Here is a 25,368-nt window from a genome sequence, read left to right on the forward strand (position 1 = left end):
GAAGGTTGGTTATAGCCATTTCACTGAAAGCCTACCCAGGATTAAAAAGGCAATGATCATGGTCTCTTCTTAACCAAGTAAGCACTGATAAGAACAGATACTGCACTTGATCTTAGCCAAAAGGCCGAGAAGCTTATACACTTAGTTAGACAAAAGCATACAACTCCAACTGAGTTATACAGTTAATAACAAAACTAGCTAGAATTCATAAGCACACCCACTAGGTTCCTCTGACCTTTCCCTGACCTAGTCACAGAAAACTTAAGGATATTACCCGAAAAAGGGAGAGTTAACGCTGGCCAGGCGTTCCGTTCTCTCTCTCTCTTCTACGTCGTCGCCGCGTTGCTCACGCAGGGTCTTCCGCTTCCACGATGGTTGATCTCCGGAGTTTTCGCTAGCTCTATGCCCAAAAAGCTCTCTTCTTATCCTCCCTCTTTTAGAATTAGAATTAGAATATTACAGCGCAGTACAGGCCCTTCGGCCCTCGATGTTGCGCCGATCATCTGACCTACACTATTCTATTTACATCCATATGTCTATCCAATGACCACTTAAATGCCCTTAAAGTTGGCGAGTCTACTACTGTTGCAGGCAGGGCGTTCCACGCCCCTACTACTCTCTGCGTAAAGAAACTACCTCTGACATCTGTCCTATATCTTTCACCCCTCAACTTAAAGCTATGTCCCCTCGTGTTTGCTTATCTCTCCAAATCTGAGCTGTCTCTTTCCGGTCGGCTTAAGCCTGCTCACCTCGTTCACATCTTCTCTTAATTGGCCCAGGCCCAAAGACATCGTGTCCAAATAAGGCCCTTTTCCTGTGATTGATCCTTTGTCTTGTCTCATAGTAATTACTTCAAACTGGTTTTTACCAGCACAGGCCAGTGTCCGAGCTCCAGGTTACTACAGGTCAAACAATTCCAGCAGTTTGTAACTGATTCTGTGTTTCTTACAGCCCCTGGCCAACACCTTCCATTTCACTGTCGTGCCAGATGCATTTTTACATTTTACAGCAAACGAAAATTTTCCCAATACAGTTCGAGGGGTTTCCCATGGATCCAGCCCCTCAGTTCAGCTTGGTGGGGGGACCTAAAACACAGTGGTCTTTCCCCATTGAGCCTTTGCTGCGGCTGCCCCAAGCTTTAGTGCGTCCCTCAGCTCGTAGTTGCCTTCCCCCAATTTAGAACTTTTACTCCTGTTTTATCTTCGTCCTTTTCCATGATTATGGACAATCATCCTGACTTGGAACTATATTGCCATTCCTTCACTGTCACTGTGTCAAAATCCTGGAACTTCCTTCCTAACAGCACTATGGGTGTACCTATCCTACATGGACTGCAGCAGTTCAAGAAGGCAACTCACCACCACCTGTTCCAAGGGCAATTAGAGTTGTGCAATAATGGTGGTTTAGCCAGCGACTCCCACATCCTATGAACGAATTAAAAAAAGCCCCGCCATTGGCAGCCGTAAAGGAAGGTTCAGAGATTTCGGCCATCTTTGTAAGGGCTGACAAAAGGGTACAAGTAAACCAACATTAAAATTAAAATATACCTGCATAATACTTCGTCCAAGAAGAACTGCAAATGAGGTCCACACCAGCTTGGAAAGGATAAAGACTTTTTTTTTAACAAAATAGGTAACATTATGAAACGTCCTCACAGGCCGTGGCGTACATCGCTCTGCGGCGAAATGCCTAGCTTAATGCCGTTGATGCAGACCTGCCCCTGACCAAGACGGCGACGATGGACTTCTGACGTTCCCGACTGCAGTTGGTACGCATGCGCGAACTGCCCGTGTGGCGATCGGCCGAGGGAAACGGTTAACGGTTGCCGGCGTTGCCATGGCTGCGGGAGCGGTGCGCGCCCGTACGGTTGGGGTATCGAGCTGAGTAGCAGCAGCAGGTGAGTGGTAAGGAGAGGGCCTGGGGCTCGAGTGGGAGCCGGTAGCCCTGCAGAGGAAACAACTGTAAGTGGGGCAACTCAAACAGTGAAACACGGGGATTTTAATGCCACAGCCATTTTGAGGGGGAGGCAATGGGTAGTGGAAAACATGGTTGATAATTCATAGAAAGTTTAGGGCACAGAAAGAGGCCACTTGGCCCAGCGTGTCTGTGCCGGCAGAAAAACAATCCACCTATTCTAATATAATAAATAAAAGCAAAATACTGCAGATGCTGGAAATCTGAAATGAAAACAAAAAGTGCTGGAAATATTCAGCAGGTCTGGCAGCATCTGTGGAGAGAGAAGCAAAGTTAACATTTCAGGTCAGTGACTTTTCATCAGAACTGATAAGAAATGTAAAAGGTTTTCAGCAAGTAAAGCGGGGCTGGGCAAGAGATAACAAAAGAGAAGGCGTTGATAGGGCAATGTCACAGAGAATAACTGACCACAAGGTCATGGAGCAAAGCAAACGGTATGTTAATGGTGTGCTGAAAGGCGAAGCATTAGTGCAGAGAGGGTGTTAATTGACTGTAAAGCACAAAGTACTTCAAGCACAAATATTTAAAAAAAACACAAACAGTGGGTAGGCACAGTAGAAACAAACTAAACAAAGTAAAAAAACTAAAATAAAATAACAATATAAAAAAGAAATAACTAAACATTAAAGGGGGAGGGGCCCGTCATTCTCTGAAATTATTGAATTCAATGTTAATCCAGCAGGCTGTAGCGTGCCTAATCGGTAAATCAGATACTGTTCCTCAAGCTTGCGTTGATGTTCACTGGAACCCTGCAGCAAGCCCAGGACAGTGATGTGGGCAGGAGAGCGGGGTGGCGGTGGTGGGTGTTGCACCGGCAAACAACTGGATGCTCGGGGTCATGCTTACAGACTGAGTGCAGGTGTTCCACAAAGCGGTCACCCAATCTGTGTTTGGTCTCCCTAATGTAGCGGAGACCACATTGTGAGCGGCGACTACAGCATACTAAATTGAAAGAAGTACATGTAAATCGCTGCTTCACCTGAAAGGAGTGTTTGGGGCCTTGGATTATGAGGAGAGAGGAGGTAAATGGGCAGGTATTACACTGCTTGCGATTGCAGGGGAAGGTGCTGCGGGAAGGGGATGAGGTGGTGGGGGTTATGGAGAAGTGGACGAGGGTGTAGGGGAGGGAATGATCCCTTCGGAATGCTGACGGGAAGGGAGGGGAAGATGCGTTTGGTAGTGGCATCACACTGGAAGTGGAAGCTGATGGGGTGGAAAGTGAGGACAAGGGGAACCCTGTTGTGGTTCTGGGAGGGAGGGGAAGGGATGATGGTAGAGGTGCAGGAAATGGGTCAGACACGGTTGAGGGCCCTGTTAACCACAGTGGGAGGGAAATCTTTGGTTGAGGAAAAAGGAAGACATATCAGAAGCACTGCCGTGCAAGGTAGCATCATCAGAGCAGAAAAGTCGGAGACAGAGAAACTGGGAGAATGGAATGGAGTCCTTACAGGAGGCAGGGTGTGAAGAAGTGTAGTCGAGGTAGCTGTGGGAGTTGGTGGGCTTATATTGAATATTAGTAGACAGCCTATCCCCAGAGATGGAGACAGAGAAGTCGGTGAAGGGAAGGGAAGTGTCAGATATGGACCATGTGAGGGTGAGAGAAGGGTGGAAATTAGAAGCAAAGTTGATAAAGTTTTCTCGTTCCGGGTAGGAGCAGGAAGTGCCACCAATACAGTCATCAATGTACTGGAAAAAGACCTATTCTAATCCCATCTTCCAGCATTTGGTCCACAGCCGTGCAGTTTACGGCACTTGAGGTGCATATCCAGACTTCCTTTGAATGAGTTGAGGGTTTCTGCCTCAACTACCCTTTAAGGCAATGAGTTCCAGAACCCCACCACCCTCTGGGTGAAAAAGGTTTTCCTCACCTCCCCTCTAATTTTTCTACCAATCACTTTAAATCTATGCCCCCTTGTCACTGACTTCTCTGCTCAGGTGAATAGACCCTTCACCTCCACTCTATCCAGGCCCCTCAAAATTTTGTACATTTCAATCAGATCTCCCCTCAGCCTTCTCTGTTCCAAGGAGAACAACCCCAGCCTATCCAATCTTTCCTCATAGCTGCATTTTTCCAGTCCTGTCAACATCCTCGTAAATCTCCTCTGCACCCTCTCTGGTGCAATTACATCCTTTCTGTAATGAGGTGACCAGAACTGTACACAGTACTCAAGTTGTGGCCTAACCAATGAATTATACAGTTCCAGAATAACCTCTCTGCTCTTGTATTCTATACCTCGGCTAACAAAGGAAAGGCTTCCATATGTCTTAATCATCTTCTCGACCTGTCCTACTACCTTCAGGGATCTGTGGACATTCACTCCAAGGTCCCTCACTTCCTCTACACTTCTCAGTATTTTCCCATTAATTGTGTATTCCTTTGCCTTGTTTGACCTCCCCAAATGCATTACCTCACACTTCTCCAAGTTGAATTCTATTTGCCACTTTTCTGCCCATCTGACCAGACCATCAATATCTTCCTGCAGCCTACAGCTATTCTTCTTGCTATCTACCACATGGCCAATCTTTGTGTTGTCTGCAAACTTCTTGATCATGTCCCCTACATTTACGTCCAAATTGTTAATATATATACTGCAAAAAGCAGGTGACCCAGTACTGAGCCCTGTGGAACGCCACTGGAAACAGCCCTCCAGTCACTAAAACAGCCGTCAACAATTACATTTTGCTTCCTGCACTGAGCCAATTTTGTATCCACCTTGGTGCATTTCCCTGGATCCCATGGGATTTTATTTTTTTAACCAGTCTGCCATGTGGGACCTTGTCAAAAGCCTTGCTAAAATCCATGTAGACCACATCAACTGAACTACCCACATCTATCTTCCTTGTTACTACTTCAAAAAATTCGATCAAGTTGGTCAAACAAGATCTTCCCTTAATAAATCCATGCTGACTATCCTTGATTAACCTGTGCCTTTCTAAGTGACAGTTTATCCTGTCTCTCAGAATAGATTCCAATAATTTGCCTACTACTGAGGTTAGTCTGACTGGTCTGTAATTATTCGTTCTATCCCTCGCTCCCTTTTTAAACAGAGGTACAACGTTAGCAGTTCTCCAATGAAATCCTGCGTCCGCTCACTCCACCAACACCAACCCCCCTTCCTGTGCATGGAACATTCCTTCGACCACTCATCCACCCGCTACACATCCACCCAATGGGTCTCTCCCTCCCCACACACCTCTCCCACCCTTCTCCCTTTGAACTGAACATTTCTTCCACCCACTGCACATCCACCTAATGGGTCCCGGCCCAGATTGATACTCAGCATGAAACCAGTGAAAGGGCGAACTCATCATCGGGATGCTAGAATGGGCAAGAGTTGGAAGCGGTTCGAATTAATACATTTTATGTGCTGTTATTAAAAACAGGTGCACACCCTCAGTGAATTACAGTCTCTTCGTACCATTCCTATATCTTCTACATAGTGCATTCCGTGTGGTTTCAGCAGGGGTAGAGTCAGGCTGCTCTGATCCCTGTTCTCCCTGCTGAGATGCTTTTGGTATCTGCCCTCTGGGTTTCAGAGCCCTTGAGGGTCCTGTCAAAGACTGCTCCACCTGTACATGTGCAGGGGCAGACTCGGCTATTGGGAGATGAGGCAGCATGTTGGGTACTGGCTGTTGGGGTGGGGTAACAGGTGAGAAGTGAGAATGATTTGAGTGGAGTTCCCACTTCCATGTTTCCTTTCTCCATCATCTCTCTTCTGGACCAGTGTCACAGCATTCCTACCACTCTGATGCAGTCCAGCTTGGTGGAGATCAGTGAGGTGTTGTAAATGTATATATACTGCAGTACAGAGGGATCTGGGTGTTCTTGTACAGGAAACACAAAAAGTCAGCATGCAGGTGCAACATGTAATTGGGAAGGCAAATGGAATTTTGGCCTTTATTGCTAGGGGGTTAGAGTTTAAAAATAGGGAAGTCTTATTACAACTGTACAGGATGTTGGTGAGGCCACACCTGGAGTACTGCGTACAGTTTTGGTCCCCATATTTAAGGAAGGATATACTAGCGTTGGAGGCAGTTCAGAAAAGGTTCACTAGGCTGATTCCTGAGATAAAGGGGTTGTCTTATCAAGAATGGCTAAATAGATTAGGCCTTTATTCATTGGAGTTTAGAAGAATGAGAGGTGATCTTATTGAAGCATATAAGATTCTGAGGGGGCTTGACAGGGTAGTTGCTGAGAATATGTTTCCACTGGTGGGGGAATTCGAACTAGGGGACATAATTACAGAATAAGGGGGCACACCTTTAAAACTGAGATGCGAAGGAATTTCTTCGCTCAGAGGATGGTGAATCTCTGGAATTCTCTACCTCAGAGAGTAGTAGAGGCTAGGTCACTAATTGTATTCAAGGAGGAGGTAGGTAGATTTTTGAAATCTCGGGGAGTTGAGGGTTATGCAGAGCAGGCCTGAAAGAGGAGTTGAGGACTGGGACAGATGAGCCATGATCTTATTGAATGGCGGGCAGGCTCAAGGGGCTGAATGGCCTACTCCTGCTACTACTTGTGTGTAAGGCCACATAATCAGTATCTATGATCCTCTTTAATGCAGCAGACCTCACTGTCATTGTCGCGGTCAGGGCCTGCATGAACCCATTTCAGAGCCATGCTTGAAGCTCCATGGAGGTGGCCACCTTCTACGTGGCAGTCTCTGGAACTCCTCCAGCCCTACAACACTGTGAGTTCCCTGCGCTCTTCCAATTCTAACACCTTCCATATAGTTCCTGGCTGTCCTCCAGTTCTGAGTCCTTCCATATAGCTCCCTGTGCTCCTCCAATTCCTACCCCTTTGTTACAACCAGGTGAGAAAGATGTCTAGGGGTCCCTCTCAGCCTTCACCTACTCGTAGCATAACAGGGTTTAATTTTAAACACACCGTGTTTTTAGCTCCCCCCTTGGTGAATCCTCGTTCACCGCTTTCCAATTGTAAGGCAAAGAAACCAGCACAACAGGCTTTCTTAGGTTTAAAGAAGAAAAGTTGAAATTTATTAAATTTGAACTTAAACTCCAATTTGGTCGACGTCTACAGATACACGACGTGCCCACGCTAGCATGCATATGCGATACACACATGCTAACAGAAACAAAAAAGAGCAGAAGAAAAATAAAGCGGAAAGGTTTGAGGCAATATCTGAAGAGTTTTTGTTATAGTTCTTCGAACTCACTGTAGAATTCTTGATTGTAGGTAGATCTTGCTTTTCGTTGGGGCCCAGTATTATTATTAAACCTTGTTCGCTGTAGGAGACTTTTTTCTCTTGGGGTTCATGTGTCTTCAGTGGATTCAGAGGCTTGTGAGAAAGAGATGGGAGCAGACAGGAGAGATCTTCTCAGTCCAGGAGCAAACAGGCACTCTTTCTGAGTTCAAACTGTTTGTACAATTCAGAAAAACCCAGGTTGCCAAGCAGGTTAGTCATGTGACTAACTGGGCTGACCACATCTTGGATTACAGCAGTCTCTGGAATGCGCCTCTTACACAATACCTGGTGATCAAGGTCCATTGTGGGTTGAATGTGTCAGGGAATGGTCCTTTGTCCTTCTCATCACCATCTGTTAATATACAAATGTCTTTTCCAGCCGTGGCTGATCTGTTTAACAAGTCCTTTCTTCACTCCAGTAACAGTTCAAAATCAATGTCCATGACAAAATTAATGTGCCTCATTCTTGGCAGATGGGGGCCTAGCATGACATCTTCCACATCCCCTACTTCCATCACTCCATCATTGGCAGCTGTGCCTTCAGCTGCCGAGGCCCCAAGCTATGAAATTCCCTCCTTAAACCTCACTTTCCTCTTCAAAAATTGACCTATTCAAATAACTTTTGATCATCTGTGAAGCACCTGGGGGTGTTTTACTACGTTAAAGGGACTATATAAAGACAAGCTATTGTTATTATCTTATATCGGTAGACTCAGGACTGTCACACAAACATATTAAATCTCTGTAGAATAATTACCACAGTCATCTTCAGACTGGAAACTTAAAGCTGCCATTTCATTTCAGTCAGGAACAGATCCCAGTTTTACACCAATCTCTGATTTGACAGAATGTTTCCAGCATTCACTGTTGTTCTTACGGACTCTAAAGAAGTCTTGGATGGAGACTTCTGTTCTGTCCCTCGGAGATCTGAACCATGGAAGAGAGCACCTGGATTGCATTTGTTATATGCCTCAAGATTAACCCGCACGTTCAGTCCTGGATGTCATTAACAGCAGCGTGCAACCCCTGCAGTCAAAAGATTACTTGTGGATATAAAGCTGTTCTCACAGTTACAACATGTGAAAGAGCTCTTATCTGTGTGAATTTGCTGGTGGGTATACATGTGAATCCCTTCCCACACAGGCAGCAGGTGAATGGCCTCTCCGACACACGCACACACTGGTGTCTCAGCAGATCGGAGGAACGAGTGAATCCCTTTCTTAAACTTCGGTTTAAGAATACTGGGCCCCAACGAAAAACAAGATCTACCTACAATCAAGGATTCTACAGTGACTCAAAAACTCTTCAGATATTGCCTCAAACTTTTTCCACTTTATTTCTTCTGCTCTTTTCTGTCTCTATTTACATGTGTGTATCACGTATGCATGCTTGCGTGGGCAGTCGTGTATCCGTAGGCATCAACCGAATTTGAGTTTAAGTGCAAGTTTAATAAATTTCAACTTTCTTTTCTTTAAACTTAAGGAAACATGTTTATGCTGGTTTCTTTGCCTTATAATTGGAAAGTGGTGAACAAAGATTCACCAAGGGGGAGATAAAGAAATGGTGTGTTTAAAGTTAAACCCTGTTACGGTAAGACCAGGTGAAAGCTGAGGGGGAACCCTAGATACCTTCCTCACCCAGGTCGTAACATTTCCCACACACGGAGCAGGTGAACAGCCTCCCCCTGGTGACACATCAGCGAGTTCACAACAGGTGGGATGACTGAGTGAATCCTTAGCCACAGATGGAATAGGGGTACAGCCTCTCCCCAATGTGAACTCACTGATGTGCCAGCAGTCATATGACTGAGTGAATCCCTTCCCACACACTGAGCAGGTGAACAGCGTCTCCCCTGTGTCACTGCATCAATGAGTTCCCAGCAGCGATGGATAGTTGAATCCCTTCCCACAATCTCCACATTTCCACGATTTCTCTGTGTTGTGGGTGTCCTTGTGTGTTGGATGATCAGTTGAAGCTTCCTTCACCCACAGAACACTTGTATGGTTTCTCCCTACTGTGAATGGTGGGATTTCTTTTTCAGTCTGTGTAACTGGTTAAAGCTCTTTCCATAGTCAGTGCACTGGAACACTCTCACTTGGGTGTGTGTGTCTCGGTGCTTTTCCAGTCACACTGATGTTTGAAATCTTTTCCCACAGACAGAACAGACAAACGTTTCTACTTCCACATTGGAAGGCCGATAATATTCAGGTCCTCATGAATTGAATGACGGTCAAATTTGGATGCTTGGTTCAAGTTGCCCTCTCTGCAAACCCTCCCCTTGCAATACCCAGTAAAAGGAGTTTACAAAACTTATCACTGTCAGTACAGGATAGAAATTCAGAACAGACAATTCTAGTTTCAATGGAATATTTCTTCCTGTCTTGTTCTCCCAAAGCTGTAAATCCCCAACCTACACACACCCCCCTCCTCCCTGTGCTGAAATCCAAACCCATCCCACCCTCTACATCATTTCTTTCTTCCATTGCCAGTCCCTCCCTCTACTCTGGCTGGGTTCAGTTCTCCAGCCCCTGTGTGCACACTGAGAATAAAATTAATGAGTCAATGATTTTCTCTGCTGGTCACTGGGACCCTGAAGCCCTGCCCACACTCCTGCGTCACCAAGGTGGCCGTGCATGCGCTCTGCTCGCCGCTCAACCAAGATGGTGGCAATTTACCTAGGCCTGTTCCCAGGAAAAAGCCCGACACCTGCAAATGCAGGACCTGGATATTCTTATTCGGGCTTACGGCCTACACTAGGTGTTTCTGAAGCCACCCTGTGCATGGCTCCAGATGTACAATTTTTGATCCCAGCGTGTAGGAGCAACAACAGAATCGTTACAGTGCAGAAGGTGGTCATTCGGCCCATTATGTCTGCATTGGCTCTCCGAAAGAGCAATTCCCTCCGTTCTATTCCCCTGCCTTCTCCCCATAACCCTGCACATTCTTCCTTTTCATATAACTGTCGAATTCCCTTTTGAATGCTTCAATTGAACCTGCCTCCACCACTTCCTCAGGAAGCGCATTCCAGACCGTAACCACTTAGAACATAGAACATTACAGCGCAGTACAGGCCCTTCAGCCTTCAATGTTGCGCCGACCTGTGAAACCGTCTGACCTACACTATTCCATTTTCATCCATATGTCTATCCAATGACCACTTAAATGCCCTTAAAGTTGGCGAGTCTACTACTGTTGCAGGCAGGGCGTTCCACGCCCCTACATCTCTCTGTGTAAAGAAACTACCTCTGACATCTGTCCTATATCTATCACCCCTCAACTTAAAGCTATGTCCCCTCGTGTTTGCCATCACCATCCGAGGAAAAAGGCTCTCACTATCCACTCTGTCCAACCCTCTGATTATCTTATATGTCTCTATTGACCAGAACTGCACGCAATACTCCAGGTGCGGCCGCACCAGAGTTCTGTACAGCTGCAGCATGACCTCGTGGCTCCTAAACTCGATCCCCCTACTAATAAAAGCTAACACACCATATGCCTTCTTAACAGCTCTATTAACCTGGGTGGCAACTTTCAGGGATTTATGTACCTGGACACCAAGATCTCTCTGCTCATCTACACTACCAAGAATCTTCCCATTAGCCCAGTATTCTGCAATCCTGTTACTCCTTCCGAAGTGAATCACCTCACACTTTTCCGCATTAAACTCCATTTGCCATCTCTCAGCCCAGCTCTGCAGCCTATCTATGTCCCTCTGTAACCTACAACATCCTTCGGCACTATCCACAACTCCACCGACCTTCGTGTCATCCGCAAATTTACTAACCCACCCTTCTACACCCTCATCCAGGTCATTTATAAAAATGACAAACAGCAGTGGCCCCAAAACAGATCCTTGCGTTACACCACTAGAAACTATACTCCAGGATGAACATTTACCATCAACCACCACCCTCTGTCTTCTTTCAGCTAGCCAATTTCTGATCCAAAGCACTAATTCACCTTCAATCCCATACTTCTGTATTTTCTGCAATAGCCTACCGTGGGGAACTTTATCAAACGCCTTACTGAAATCCATATAGACCACATCCACGGCTTTACCCTCATCCACCTGTTTGGTCACCTTGTCAAAAAACTCAATAAGGTTTGTGAGGCACGACCTACCCTTCACAAAACCGTGCTGACTATCTCTAATGAACTTATTCTTTTCAAGATGATTATAAATCCTATCTCTTATAACCTTTTCCAACATTTTACCCACAACCGAAGTAAGGCTCACAGGTCTATAATTACCAGGGCTGTCTCTACTCCCCTTCTTGAACAAGGGGACAACATTTGCTATCCTCCAGTCTTCCGGCACTATTCCTGTCGACAATGACGACATAAAAATCAAGGACAAAGGCTCTGCAATCTCCTCCCTGGCTTCCCAGAGAATCCTAGGATAAATCCCATCTGGCCCAGGGGACTTATCTATTTTCACACTTTCCAAAATTGCTAACACCTCCTCCTTGTGAACCTCAATCCCATCTAGCCTAGTAGTCTGTATCTCAGTATTCTCCTCGACAACATTTTCTTTCTCTACTGTAAATACTGACAGTAAATAAAACAGCTCTTGACTTGCTGTGTGAAAAAGTTTTTCTCATGTCACTTTTGCTTCTCTTATCAAATACTTTAAATCTGTGCCCTCTTGTTTTCGATCCTTTCATGAGTGGGAACAGTTTCTGTCTATCCATTCTGTCTACACCCCTCATGATTTTGAATACCTCTATCAAATCACCTCTCAGCCTTCTCTTCAAGGAAAACAGTCCTAACTTCCCGAATCTATCTTCACAACTGAAATTCCTCTCCCTGGAATCATTCTTGTGAATCTTTTCTTTACTCTCTCCAATAATCTCATGTCTTTCCTAAAGTGCAGCACCCAGAACTGGACACAATACTCTAGCTGAGGCCAAACTAGTTTCTTATACAAGTTGAATATAATTTTTTTTTAATTCATCCATGGGATGTGGACATGTCTTTTATTACCCATCCCTAATTGCCCTTGAGAAGGTGGTGAGCTGTCTTCTTGAACCGTTGCAGTCTATTTGGAGTAGGTACACCCACAGTGCTGTTACGCAGGGAGTTCCAGGATTTTGACCCAGCGACAGTGAAGGAACGGTGATATGGTTTCAAGTCAAGATGGTGTGTGGCTTGGAGGGGAACATGCAAGTGGTGGCGTTCCCATGCAATTTCTGCCCTTGCCTTTCTAGGTGGTAAGAGATTGTGGGTTTGGAAGGTGCTGTCGAAGAATCCTTGGTGCGTGGCTGCAGTGCATCTTGTAGCTGATACACTCTGCTGCCACTATGCGTAGTGGTGGAGGGGGTGAATGTTTGTGGATGGGGTGCTAATCAAGTGGGCTGCTTTGTCCTGGATGGTGTCGAGCTTCTTGAGTGTTGTTGTAGCTGCACCCATCCAGGCAAGTGGAGAGTATTCCATGACACTCCTCACTTGTGTCTTGTAGATGGCAGACAAGCTTTGGGGAGTCAGTAGATGAGTTACTCGCGGCAGGATTCCTAGCCTCTGACCTTGTAGCCACAGTATTTATATGGCTACTCCAGTTCAGTTTTTGGTCAGTGGTAACCCCCAGGATGTTGATATTGGGGGTTTCAGTGATCGTAATGTCGTTGAATGTCAAAGGGAGATGGTTAGATTCTCTCTTGTTGGAGATGGTCATTGCCTGGCATTTGTGTAGCGCGAATGTTGCTTGCCACATATCAGCCCAAGCCTGGATATTGTCCAGGTCTTGCTGCATTTCTACACGGACTGTTTCAGTATCTGAGGAGTCGTGAATGGTACTGAACATTGAGCAATCATCAGCGAATAACCCCACTTCTGACCTTATGATTGAAGGAAAGTCATTGATGAAGCAGCTGAAGGTGGTTGGGCCTAGGACACTACCCTGAGGAACTCCTGCAGTGATGTCCTGGAACTGAGATGATTGACCTCCAACAACCACAACCATCTTCCTTTGCTCTAGGTATGACTCCAACCAGCGGAGAATTTTCCCCCTGATTCCCATTGACTTCAGTTTTGCTAGGGCTCCTTGATGCCATACTCATGCTGCCTTGATGTCAAGGGTAGTCACTCTCACCTTACCTCTCGAGTACAGCCCTTTTTGTCCATGTTTGAACCAAGGCTGTAATGAGGTCAGGAGCTGAGTGGTTCTGGTGGAACCCAAACTGAGCGTCAGTGAGCATGTTAGTTTAGTTTAGTTTAGTTTAGTTTAGAGATACAGCACTGAAACAGGCCCTTTGGCCCACTGAGTCTGTGCCGACCATCAACCACCCATTTATACTAATCCGACATTAATCCCATATTCCTACCACATCCCCACCTGTCCCTATATTTCCTACCACCTACCTATACTAGGGGCAATTTATAATGGCCAATTAACCTATCAACCTGCAAGTCTTTGGCATGTGGGAGGAAACCGGAGAACCCGGAGGAAACCCACGCAGACACAGGGAGAACTTGCAAACTCCACACAGGCAGTACCCAGAATTGAACCCGGGTCGCTGGAGCTGTGAGGCTGCGATGCTAACCACTGCGCCACTGTGCCGCCCTTATTGCGAAGCAAGTGCTGCTTGGTAGCACTGTCACTGACACCTCCCATCACTTTACTGATGATTGAGCATGGACTGATGGGGCAGTAATTGGCTGGGTTGGACTTGTCCTGCTTTTTGTGTACAGGACATACCTGGGCAATTTTCCACAACGCCGCGTAGATGCTAGTGTTGTAACTGTACTGGAACAGCTTGGCTAGGGGTGCGGCAAGTTCTGGAGCACAGGTCTTCAGTACTATTGTCGGAATATTGTGAGGACCCATAGCCTTTGCAGTATCCAGTGCCTTCAGTCATTTCTTGATATCACACAGAGTGAATTGAATTGGCTGAAGTCTGGCATCTGTAATGCTGGGGACCTCAGGAGGAGGCCGAGATGGATCATCAACTCGGCACTTTTGGCTGAAGATTGTTGCAAATGCTTCAGCCTTATCTTTTGCACTAATGTGCTGGGCTCCCCCCATCATTGAGGTTGGGGATATTTTTGGAACCACCTCCTCCAGTTAGTTGTTTAATTGTCCACCACCATTCACAACTGGATGTGGCAGGACTGCAGAGCTTAGATCTAATCCGTTGGTTATGGGATCACCTAGCATTGTATATCGCATACTGCAAGTAGTCCTGAGTTGTAGCTTGACCAGGTTGACACCTCATTTTGAGGTATGCCTGGTGCTGCTCATGCAATGCCCTCCTGCACTCCTCATTGAACCAGGGTTGGTCTCCCAGCTTGATAGTAATGGTAGAGTGGGGGATATGCCGGGCCATGAGATTACCAATTGTGGTTGACTACAATTCTGCTGCTGCTGATGGCCCACAGCGCCTCATGGATTCCCAGTTTTGCATTGCGAGATCTGTTCAAAATCTATCCCATTTAGCACTGTGGTAGTGTCACACAACACATTGGAGGGTATCCTTGATGTGAAGGCGAGACTTCGTCTCCACAAGGACGGTGAGGTGGTCACTCCAACCAATACTGTCATGGACAGATGCATCTGTGGCTGGCACTTTGGTGAGGACGAGGTCAAGTATGTTTTTGCCTCTTGTTGGTTCCCTCACCACCTACCGCATACCCAGTCTAGCAGCTACGTTCTTTCGGACTCAGCCAGCTCGGTCAGTAGTGGTGCTAAGGTGCCACTTTTGGTGATTGACATTGTACCCAGAGTACATTTTGTGCGCTTGCCACCCTTAGTGCTTCCTCCAAGTGTTGTTCAACATGGAGGAATACTGATTCATCAGCTGAGGGAGGGCGGTAGGTGGTAATCAGCAGGAGGTTTTCTTGCCCATGTTTGACCTGATGCCATGAGACTTCATGGGGCCGGAGTCGATGTTGAGGACTCCCAGGACAACTCCCTCCCAATTGTACCGCTGTGCTGCTACCTCTACTGGGTCTGTCCTGCCGGTGGGACAGAACATACCCGGAGATGGTGATGGTCGTGTCTGGGACATTGTCTTTAAGGTATGATTCTGTGAGTATGATTCTGTCAGGCTGTTGCTTGACTAGTCTGTGGGACAGCTCTCCCAACTTTGGCACAAGCCCACAGATGTTAGTAAGGAGGACGTTGCAGGGTTGACATGCTGGGTGTGCCGTTGTCGTTTTCAGTGCCTTCCTTGCTCTTGTACTCTATGCCCCTATTAATAAAGCCCAGGACACTGTATGCTTTATTAACCGCTCTCTCAACCTGTCCTGCTACCCTCAATGACTTATGCACATGTACAGCTAAGTCCCTCTGCTCCTGCACCGCCTTTAGAATTGTACCCTTTATTCTATATTGTCTGTCCATGTTCTTCCTACCAAAATGAATCACTTCACATTTCTCTGCATTGAACTTCACCTGCCACCTGTCTGCCCATTCCACCAACTTGTCTATGTCCTTTGGAAGTTCTACACTATCCTCCTCACAGTTCACAATACTTCCAACTTTCGTATCACCTGCAAACTTTGAAATTGTATCCTGTACACCAAGGTCTAGGTCATTAATATATATCAGGAAAACCAAGGGTCCCGACACTGATCCCTGGGGAACTCCACCACAAATCTTCCTGCAGCCCAAAAAATATGCATTAACCAGTACTCTTTGTTTCCTGTCACTCAGCCAATTTCGTACCCATGTTTCTACCGTCCCTTTTATTCCATGTGCTACAAGTTTGCTCACAAGTCTGTTGTGTGGCAGTGAATCAAACGCCTTATGAAAGTCCATGTACAGCACATCAATAACATTGCCCTCATCAACCCTCTCTGTTATCTCCTCAAAAAACTCCAGTAACTTAGTTAAACATAATTTTCCCTTAAGAAATTGATACTGGCTTTCCATAATTAACTCGCATTTGTTCATGTGACTAATGATTTTGTCCCGAATTATTTTTTCTAGAAGTTTTCCCACCACCGAAGTTAAACTGACTGGCCTCTAGTTGCTGGGCTTATCTTTACACCTTTTTTTGAACAACGGTGTAACGTTTGCAATTCTCCAGTCCTCTGGCACCACCCCTGAGTCGAGGGAAGACTGAAAAATTATGGCCAGTGCCTCTGATTTCCACACTTAGTATCCTTGGATGCATCTCATCTGGTCCTGGTGCTTATTCACTTTAAGTACAGACAGCCTATCTAATACTACTTCTTTATCAATTTTAAACCCCTCTAGTGTCTGAATTACCTCCGCTTTCACCATTGCCTGGGTTCCATCTTCTTCCTTGGTAAAGATAGATGCAAAGTATTCATTTAATACCTCAACTATGCCCTCTGCCTGCATGTATAAATCCCCTTTCTGGTCCATAATCGGCCCCATTCCTCCTTTTACCACCCTTTTACTACTAATATGCCTATGGAAAACTTTGGGATTTCCTTTAATGCTAGCTGTCACTCTTTTCATGCTCTCTCTTTGCTTGTCTTATTTGCTTTTTCACTTCCCCTCTGGACTTTCTATAGTCAGTCTGATTCTCAGTAGTATTATCTACCTGGCATCTCTCATTAGCACACTTTTTCTTCTTTATCTTAATCTCTACCTCTTTTGTCATCCAGGGAACTCTGGATTTGTTTGCTGTACTTTTCCCCTTTGAGGGAACGTACCTTGACTGTGCCCAAACTATTTCCTCTTTGAAGGTTGTTCATCTACCAGTTTTCCTGCCAGCTTTTGACTCCAATTTATTCGCCCCCAGCTCCATTCTTACCCCATTGAAGTTGGCCTTCCCCCAGTTAATTGTTCTTACCCTGGATTGTTCTTTGTCCTTTTCCATAGTTAGCCTAAACCTTATGATACCATGATCATTATCCCCTAAATGCTCTCCTGCTGATACTTGATCCACTTGGTCCACCTCATTCCCAAGAATCAGGTCTAGCAATGCCTCCTTTCTCGTTGGACTAGCAACATACTGTTGTAGAATATTTTCCTGAACACATTCTAGGAACTCTTGCCCCTCACTGCCCTTTACACTACTATTATCCCAGCCTATGTTTGGATAGTTAATGTCCCCCATTATAACTACCCTATAATTTTTACCCCTCTCTAATTTCCTTGCAAATTTGTTCCTCCATGTCCTTCCCACTAGCTGGTGGCCTATAGACAACGCCGAGCAATATAACCGCACTGTTTTTGTTCCTTAGCTCTAGCCAAATTATTTTTGTCCTTGACCCCTCTGGGACATCCTTTTCTCCAGCACTGCAATGCTTTCCTTAATCAATACTGCCACCCCTCCCCCCTTTTTCCCCTTTCTATCTTTGTGTATCCAGGAATATTTAACATGCAGAACTGAAACAGGCCCTTCGGCCCACCAAGTCTGTGCCGGCTATCAACCACCCATTTATACTAATCCTACATTAATCCCATATTCCCTACCACATCCCCACCTTCCCTCAATTCTCCTACCACCTACCTACCTACACTAGGGGCAATTTCTTTGGTCTTCTTATCTCGAGAGACAATGGATAAGCGCCTGGAGGTGGTCAGTGGTGTGTGGAGCAGCGCCTGGAGTGGCTATAAAGGCCAATTCTAGAGTGACCGGCTCTTCCACAGGTGCTGCAGAAAAATTTGTTTGTCGGGGCTGTTACACAGTTGGCTCTCCCCTTGCGCTTTTGTCTTTTTTTCCTGCCAACTGCTAAGTCTCTTCGACTCGCCACACTTTAACCCCGCCTTTATGGCTGCCCGCCAGCTCTGGCGAACGCTGGAAACTGACTCCCACGACTTGTGATCAATGTCACAGGACTTCATGTCGCATTTGCAGACGTCTTTAAAGCGGAGACGTGGACGGCCGGTGGGTCTGATACCAGTGGCCAGCTCACTGTACAATGTGTCTTTGGGGATCCTGCTATTTTCCATGCGGCTCACATGGCCAAGCCATCTCGTGCCGCTGACTCAGTAGTGTGTATAAGCTGGGGATGTTGGCTGCCTCGAGGTCTTCTGTGTTGGAGATACAGTCCTGCCACCTGATGCCAAGTATTCTCCGGAGGCAGCGAAGATGGAATGAATTGAGACGTCGCTCTTGGCTGACATACGTTGTCCAGGCCTCGCTGCCTTAGAGCAAGGTACTGAGGACACAGGCTTGATACACTCGGACTTTTGTGTTCCGTGTCAATGCGCCATTTTCCCACACTCTCTTGGCCAGTCTGGACATAGCAGTGGAAGCCTTTCCTATGCGCTTGTTGATTTCTGCATCTAGAGAAAGGTTACTGGTGATAGTTGAGCCTAGGTAGGTGAACTCTTGAACCACTTCCAGAGTGTGGTCGCCAATATTGATGGATGGAGCATTTCTGATGTCCTGCCCCATGATGTTCGTTTTCTTGAGGCTGATGGTTAGGCCAAATTCATTGCAGGCAGCCGCAAACCTGTCGATGAGACTCTGCAGGCACTCTTCAGTGTGAGATGTTAAAGCAGCATCGTCAGCAAAGAGGAGTTCCCTGATGAGGACTTTCCGTACTTTGGACTTCGCTGTTAGACGGGCAAGGTTGAACAACCTGCCCCCTGATCTTGTGTGGAGGAAAATTCCTTCTTCAGAGGAATTGAAAGCATGTGAAAGCAGCAGGGTGAAGAAAATCCCAAAAAGTGTGGGTGCCAGAACACAGCCCTGTTTCACGCCACTCAGGATAGGAAAGGGGTCTGATGAGGTGCCGCCATGTTGAATTGTGCCTTTCATATTGTCATGGAATGAGGTGATGATACTTAGTAGCTTTGGTGGACATCCAATCTTTTCTAGTAGTCTGAAGAGACCACGTCTGCTGACGAGGTCAAAGGCTTTGGTGAGATCAATGAAAGCAATGTAGAGGGGCATCTGTTGTTCGCGGCATTTCTCCTGTATCTGACGAAGGGAGAACAGCATGTCAACGGTCGATCTCTCTGCACGAAAGCCACACTGTGCCTCAGGGTAGACGCGCTCGGCCAGCTTCTGGAGCCTGTTTAGAGCGACTCGAGCAAAGACTTTCCCCACTATGCTGAGCAGGGAGATTCCACGGTAGTTGTTGCAGTCACCGCGGTCACCTTTGTTTTTATAGAGGGTGATGATATTGGCATCGCGCATGTACTGAGGTACTGCTCCCTCGTCCCTGCACAGGCATAGCAGTTCATGTAGTGCTGAGAGTATAGTAGGCTTGGCACTCTTGATTATTTCAGGCGTAATGCTGTCCTTCCTGGGGGCTTTTCCGCTGGCTAGAGAATCAATGGCATCACTGAGTTCCGATTTGGTTGGCTGTATGTCCAGCTCATCCATGACTGGTAGAGGCTGGGCTGCATTGAGGGCGGTCTCAGTGACAACATTCTCCCTGGAGTACAGTTCTAGGTAGTGCTCAACCCAGCGGTCCATTTGTTTGCGTTGGTCAGTGATTATGTCCCCTGATTTATATTTGAGGGAGGCGATCTTCTTGATGGTTGGCCCAAAAGCGATCTTAATGCCATCATACATTCCTCTGATGTTTCCGGTGTCTGAGGCCAGCTGAATATGACTGCATCGGTGTTGCCAGTAGTCATTTGCGCAGCGCCTGGCTGTTCATTGTGCAGTGCTTCTGGCTGCTTTAAGTGCTACGGGTGTTAACTCGCTGGGGGCTTTCTTGTCGTTCAACAGTGCAATGCGCTTAGCGGCTATGACAGGTTCCAGCTCTTCATTATGAATTTGAAACCAGTCTGCATTTCTCTTCGCACGTTTGCCGTAGGTGGTCAAAGCTGACTCATAGATGGCATCTCTGATGTGGGCCCACTTGGTCTCAGCATCCCCTGTGGGAGTGTTTTGAAGGGCTGTTAGAAGTGAATTTAGAAATTTTTGTAATAGCTGTGGATGCGAAATTCTGCTCGTGTTGATGCGCGGGTGGCCCTTCTGCTTGGAATGATGCAACTTCTTTGGTCTGGAGTCTAACCTTGCTGCACACTAGGGAGTGGTCGGTGTCGCAGTCCGCACTGTGGAAGCTGTGTGTGATTTGAACACTGTTTAAGGAGGCTTGCCTTGTGACGATGAGGTCTAGCTGGTGCCAACGACGCAATCTTGGGTGCCTCCATGAAACCTGGTGACAGGGTTTAGTGTGAAAGAACGAGTTGGTGATGCAGAGGTTATGATAGGTACACAACTCAAGCAGTCTCTGCCCGTTCTCATTCATCCTTCCAACGCCACAGCGCCCAAGGCAGGAGGGCCATGAGTTATGGTCGGCCCCAACCCTGGCATTAAAGTCCCCCAGCAGGAACAGGTCTTTAGCTTCAGGTGGGGAGCAGAGTGTTGGAGCATAGATGCTGAGTAGGTGTACTGGACCAGAGGTGGTGAGCAGTCGGATGGACAGTATGCGTTCCGAGCCATTTGAGGGAGGCTCTATCATGCTGAGCAAGGAGTTTCTGATGGTGAAGCCCACTGCATGCTGTCTTGGTTCTTCAGGATCCCTGCCCTGCCAGAAGAAGGTGTAGTCTTGCTCTGCTAGAGATCCACTCGTGGGGAGGCGTGTCTCCTGAAGTGCTGCAACGTTGACATTGAGTCTCCTGAGCTCGTTGTTAATGATGGCGGTCTTCCGAGAATCATTGATTCCGGTCTTCCGATAGGCCAGGACACATAGTTCTGACGTCCCTCTAGGACATCCTTTTCTCCAGCACTGCAATGCTCTCAATCAATACTGCCACCCCTCCCCCCTTTTTCCCTTTTCTATCTTTGTGTATCCAGGAATATTTAACACACAGTCATTGAGAGATACAGAACTGAAACAGGCCCTTCGGCCCACCAAGTCTGTGCCGAATATCAACCACTCATTTATACTAATCCTACATTAATCCCATATTCCCTACCAGATCCCCACCTTCCCTCAATTCTCCTACCACCTACCTACACTAGGGGCAATTTGCCATGGCCAATTTACCTATCAACCTGCAAGTCTTTGGCTGTGGGAGGAAACCAGAGCACCCTGCGGAAATCCACGGGGTCACAGGGAGAACTTGCAAACTCCGCACAGGCAGTACCCAGAACCAAACCTGGGTTGCTGGATCTATGAGGCTGCGGTGCTAACCACTGTGCCGCCCCTTCTTTGTCCTGTCCTTCTTTGAGCCAGGTCTCTGTTCTAACTACAACATCATATTTCCACATGGTAATCTGCACCTGTACCTCACCAGTCTTATTAACTACCCTCCATGCATGCACATTAACCCTGATTCAGACTTTATTACTTTCTCCGTTACTCTGACCCCACCTAATAACTTGTTATTTCCTACTCTCATGCTATCTATCTCCCCCAGTATTCTGTGCTCCTTTGTATTCCTCTGATTCTTGCTCCTGGTTCCCACACCCCTGACAAGTTACCAGTTTTGCTTCCCTCCAATCTGAGCTCCCTCTCAGGTTCCCATCCCTCTGACAATATAGTTTAAACCCTCCTCAACAGCACTAGCAAATCTCCCAGTCCCAGTCCTGCTTTGATGCAACCCGTCCATCTTGTACAGGTCCCACCTGCCCCAGAACCAATCCCAATGTCTCAGAAATCTGATGCCCTCCCTCCTACACCAGTTCTCCAGCCACATGTTCAATCACTGAATACTCCTATTCCTATGCTCACTTGCACGTGGAACTGGGAGTAATCTGAGATTACTGCTTTTGAGGCCCTGCTTTTTAATCTCTTTTGCTCCCTAAAATCTGCTTTCAGGACCTCATCCCCCTTCTTACATATATACCAATGTGGACCATGACCTCTGGCTGTTCACCCTCCCCCAGAAGAATGTCCTGCAGCCTCTCCGTGACATCCTTGACCCTGGCACCAGGGAGGCACCATCCTGGAGTCACATTTACTGCCGCAGAAACACCTGTCTGTTCCCCTAACAAACGAATCCCCTATCACTACTGCTCTTCCACTCTTCTTCCTCCCCTCATGTGCAGCTGAGCCACCTGTGGTGACACAAACCTGGCTCTGACTGCACTCCTCTGAGGAACAATCGCCCTCACCAGTATCCAGAATGGAAAACTGGTGAATTAGATCATATTCGGGCACTCCTGCATGCCTGCCTGGTTCTCTTTAACTGCCTGGTGGTCACCCATTCCCTATCTGCCTGCATGCCCCCAAACATGCTATCCATGGAAGCATCAAAAGTAGGTGGAAAATGACTTTCTGTGATACAGAAACTTGAGTGCATGGACTCTCTGCCATGGTTCAGTGCTGGATGTGATTAATAACAACTTTGTATACAGTTTTGGTCTCCATAAGTAAGGTGATATACTTGCCAGAGAGGAGGTACAACAAAGGTTCGCCAGGCTGATTCCTCTGATGGGGGATTGTCCTTTCAGAAGAGGTTGAGTAGTTGACGCCTATATGCTCTAGGGTTTGAAAGAACACTTGTAGTCAGATCCAGCATTGGTTAGCTACATAGTAAAGCTCCCACTGCAATGTCTCATCAAACACCCGCAGCCCATAATGAGCAGGGCTCAGGGAGGTTGGTGACTCGCCATTGCAGTGATGTCATAATGTAGCTCCATTCAGCCCAGCTGGTCCTTTCCACGCCCCTTTAAAGGTGGAGAGCTGGGACATTCTGTCTTGAAACATATCCCACCTGTTCATACTGAGAATCCAAGGGGAATAACCCAGGCCCAGAATGTGGAACGCAAGCAAGGGGGTAAGAGGAAGAGAGATGGTGCAGTGTGGGAGATTTGGGAGGAGGCTGCTAATTCTCAGGGGCTGATGAAACAATGTGCTTTGATTGGTGGATCCAGCAGTGCAACTGAAACCAAACCAAAAGGAACAAATAAAGATTCAAAAACAGAATAAAAAGTGCTGCAGTAGGTCTGGCTGCATCTGAGGAGAGAGAAGCAAAGTTAACGTTTCAGGTCTGTGACCTTTCATCAAAACTGGCAAAGGTTAGAAAAGAATTAGGTTTTAAGCAAGTGAACGGGAGTCGGGTGAAGGAGAGAACAAAGGGGAAAGTGTTTGATAGGGCAGAGGGAGATTAAATAACACAGCTGTCCTGGAACAAAGGCAAAGCATGTGTTAATACTTTTGAAAGACAAAGCATTAGTCCAGAGAGACAGTTAATAGCAGAATAATGAGCAGCTCTGACTACATGAAAAGCGGGTGCATGGTTAAAAAATAAAATATTAAAAAAAGGCCAGTTATGCTCTGAAGTTATTGAACTCAATGTTCAGTCCGCTAGGCTGGAGAGTGCCTAATTGAAAGATCAGGTGCTGCTCCTCGAGCTTGCGTTGATGTTCACTGGAACACTGGAGCAGGCCAAAGACAGAAATGTTAGTATGAGAGCAGGGGTGAGTGTTGAAATGGCAAGCAACCGGAAGCTCGGGGTCATGCTTTCGGACTGAGCGGAGGTGTTCAGCAAAGTGGTCACCCAATCTGTGTTTGGTCTCCCCAATGTAGAGGAGACCACATTGTGAGCAATGAATACAGTATACTAAATTGAAAGAAGTACAAGTAAATCGCTGCTTCACCTGAAAGGAGTGTTTATTGCCTTGGATAGTGAGGAGAGAGGAGGTAAAAGGGCAGGTATTAGACCTCCTGCGATTGCATGGGAAGATGAGGTGTTGGGGGTAATGGAGGAGTGAACCAGGGTGTCCCGAAGGGAACAATCCCTTTGGAATGCTGACAGGGGAGGGGAGGGGAAGATGTGTTTGGTGGTGGCATCGTGCTGGAGGTGGCAGAAATGGCGGAGGATGATCTTCTGGATGTGGAGGCTGGTGGGGTGGAAAGTGAGGACAAGGGAACCCTGTCACGGTTCAGGGAGGGAGGGGAAGGCGTGAGGGCAGAAGTGCGGGAAATGGGCCGGACACAGTTGAAGGCCCTGTCAACCACAGTGGGGGGAAATCTTTGGTTGAGGAAAAGGGAAGTCATTTCAGAAGCAATGTTGTGGAAGGTTGCATCATCAGAGCAGATGTATCGGAGATGGTGAAACTGGGAGAATGGAATGGAGTCCTTACAAGAGGCAGGGTGTGAAGAATTGTAGTTGATGTAGCTGTGGGAGTTGGTGGGCTTATATTGAATATTAGTGGACAGCCTATCTCCAGAGATGGAGACAGAGAAGTCAAGTAAGGGAAGGGAAGTGTCGGAGATGGACCAGGTGAGAGAAGGGTGGAAATTGGAAGCAAAGTTGATAAAGTTTTCCAGTTCGGGACGGGAGCAGGAAACAGCACCAATAAAGTCCTCAATGTACTGGAAAAAGAGTTGGGGGAGCGAGGCCTGAGTAGGACTGGAACTAGGAATGTTCGACATATCCCATAAAAAGACAGGCATAACTAGGACCTATGCGGGTACTCATAGCAACACCTTTTACTTGAAGGAAGTGAGTGGAGTTGAAGGAGAAGTTGTCCAATGTGAGAACAAGTTCAGCCAGGTGGAGGAGGGTGGTGTTGGATGGGGACTGGTTCGGCCTCTGTTTGAGGAAGAAGCGGCGAGCCCTCAACCTGTCCTGGTGGGGTTGGAAGTGTAGGGAGATTGGATGTCCATAGTAAAGAGGAGGCGATTATGGCCAGGAAACTGGAAATTGTCAAAATGACGCAGGGCGACTGAAGAGTCACAGATGTGGGTGGGAAGAGACTGGACTAGGGGAGAAAAGATAGAGTCAAGATAGGAAGTAATAGGTTCGGTGGAATAGGAACAGGCTGACACAATGGGTTTGCCAGGACAGTACTGTTTGTGGATTTTAGGAAGGAGGTAGAAGCGAGCTGTCCGGGGTTACAGGACTATGAGGTTGGAAGCTGCAGAGGGAAGATCTCCAGAGGAGATGAGGTCAATGACAGTCCTGTTTACAGTAGCTTGATGTTTGGTGGTGGGGTCATGGTCCGGGGAGAGGAAGGAAGTAGTGTCTGAGAGTTGACGCTCAGCCTCTGCAAGGTAGAGGTTGGTACGCCAGACAACAACTCTTTTTCCAGTCCATTGATGACTGCATCGATGGCGTTTCCTGTTCCTGCCCGGAATTGGAAAACGTTATCAACTTTTCTTCCAATTTCCACCCTTCCCTCACCTTTACATAGTCCATCTCTGACACTTCCCTTCCCTTCCTCGACTTCTCTGTCTCCATCTCTGAGGATAGGCTGTCCACTAATATTCATTATAAGCCCACGAACTCCCACAGCTACCTCGACTACACTTCTTCACACCCTGCTTCTTGCAAGGACTCCATTCCACTCTTAGAGTTTCTCCATCTCCGAAACTTCTGCTCTGATGATGCAACCTCCCACAAAAGCGCCTCTTC

General features: G+C 46.9%; 1 protein-coding gene and 1 pseudogene across 2 annotated transcripts in view; one reads left to right on the forward strand and one right to left on the reverse strand.

Annotated features, from left to right (window-relative positions):
- Window positions 1–136, reverse strand: LOC137351843 (U2 spliceosomal RNA; annotated as a pseudogene).
- A 1,407-nt stretch (window positions 137–1,543) lies between these two features.
- Window positions 1,544–25,368, forward strand: part of LOC137351837 (zinc finger protein 239-like) — a 73,682-nt gene continuing 49,857 nt past the window's right edge. For both annotated transcript variants that reach the window (XR_010969585.1, XM_068016739.1), the window contains exon 1: window positions 1,544–1,897. The gene's annotated coding sequence lies outside the window, so the exon portion shown is untranslated. The remainder of the gene's footprint in view (window positions 1,898–25,368) is intronic.

The sequence above is a fragment of the Heterodontus francisci genome, chromosome 36 (genome assembly GCF_036365525.1).
Source record: "Heterodontus francisci isolate sHetFra1 chromosome 36, sHetFra1.hap1, whole genome shotgun sequence".
In the NCBI taxonomy this organism is placed as follows: Eukaryota; Metazoa; Chordata; class Chondrichthyes; order Heterodontiformes; family Heterodontidae; genus Heterodontus; species Heterodontus francisci.